Below are 1,760 nucleotides of genomic sequence, written 5' to 3' on the forward strand. Positions count from 1 at the left end.
GTTCATGCTGGCTTCATCTTCCAGATCTTGCTGGTCTCATCTGGCATAAAGAAGAAAAGCCTCTAAGTTCTGTGTTCCTCTGATATTGTCTTTTTATCCCACCCTTGTGATCCACGGAAAACTCTTCCACCATTCTCTCCCCTACAACTACCATTAACTCACACAGGCATTGAGACACCATTGTGATTTGTAAACTGAATTGTCACAATATGCTATTTATTGGCCTAGAGAAATAGGAATTTGAGCATCGAACATTGCATGCCATTTGCTTTCTGCAACATTCTATTTAGGATAATAATGTTGGGAGACTGACAAATCATCAACACATTTGATCTTATAGGGATCAACAGGGTCATCAATCTGCTGTATGAATGCAAATTTACATCGCTGGTCTAATATTGGGAATATGATGCCTATAGGCATTTATTCAGCTTATTTAATATATCATCAGTGGGCATTTTGTGGTACTAGTCATTGTGAGAAAGAAAGTGCAGTGTCTTATAAGGATATGAACATGATACTATATAAAATGCTATTCATTATTCTGACACTGAAATTTAAGTGTGTCACTTTACAATTAGAAAGTCTAATTGATGTTAACAAAACAAGGGTTGGTTCATTAAAATTTATTGGCGATTCAGGCTGCCACTTGATATGTTCATTCACACCATCTGCTAACTATCATTCCATTTCTGTCCATCTGAATATAGTTACTGCATCTCTCGTAATGGCTTTTCTTACAGATCCTGTACTGAAAATTCAAAGTTATTCAAGAATCTATATTTATTGTTATCCTTGCTTCATCTGCATGCTGTATTATGTATTATCAACAGTCTTAAGTCAGCTTCCTGAGTTTTGCTGACCACATCGAGTCCCAGATCTCTTCAGCAAGGTGACAATCTCGATGTAACAAGACTGACTGTCTTACATGAGTCTTTTTATTCACTGATAAAATGTGAGCGTCGCTGGAAATGATGCACATTCCCATTTATTTATTTTTAATTCATTGACGGGATGTGGGTACCACTGGTTGGATTGCCATTTATTGCTCTCTCTAATTGCCCTGAAAAGGTGGTGGTATGCTGCCTTCCTGATCCACTGCAGTCCTTGCAGTGTAGATTCATACAGAGTGCTGTGCAAAGGAATTATAACACAAGAACAGTGAAGGAACATAGATCCATATCAAGATGGTATGTGGCTTGGAGAGGAATTTAAGGTGGCTCCACTCCTATGTATTACCCTTGTCCTAGGTGATACAGATCACCAGTTTGGAAGGTGCTGAAGAATAAGCCTTGGTGAGTTACTATGGTGCGAAGTGTCAATGACACATACTGCATCTTCCGCACAGAGGTGGTGAGGGGAATGAATAGGGATTGAACATAATGAAGGGCTTTTGCCCGAAACATCAATTTTCCTGCTCCTCAGATGCTGCCTGACCTGCTGTGTTTTTCCAGCACCACTCTAGACCCCTGTAATGGATAAGATGCCAATCAAAAGAACTGCTTTGCTCTGGGAATTGTTGAACAGCTTGAACATTGTTGGAGCTGTATTCATCCAGGCAAATGGAGACCATTCATCACACACTGACTTGTACTTTGTGAATGGTCAAAGTTTGTGAGAAGATTTGTAGCTCGGGTGCTCGTTGCTGTGGTTCTGTTCGCCGAGCTGGAAGTTTTTGTTGCAAACGTTTCGTCCCCTGTCTAGGTGACATCCTCAGTGCTTGGGAGCCTCCTGTGAAGCACTTCTGTGGTGTTTCCTCC

The sequence above is a fragment of the Chiloscyllium plagiosum genome, chromosome 1 (genome assembly GCF_004010195.1).
Source record: "Chiloscyllium plagiosum isolate BGI_BamShark_2017 chromosome 1, ASM401019v2, whole genome shotgun sequence".
Classification (NCBI taxonomy): Eukaryota; Metazoa; Chordata; class Chondrichthyes; order Orectolobiformes; family Hemiscylliidae; genus Chiloscyllium; species Chiloscyllium plagiosum.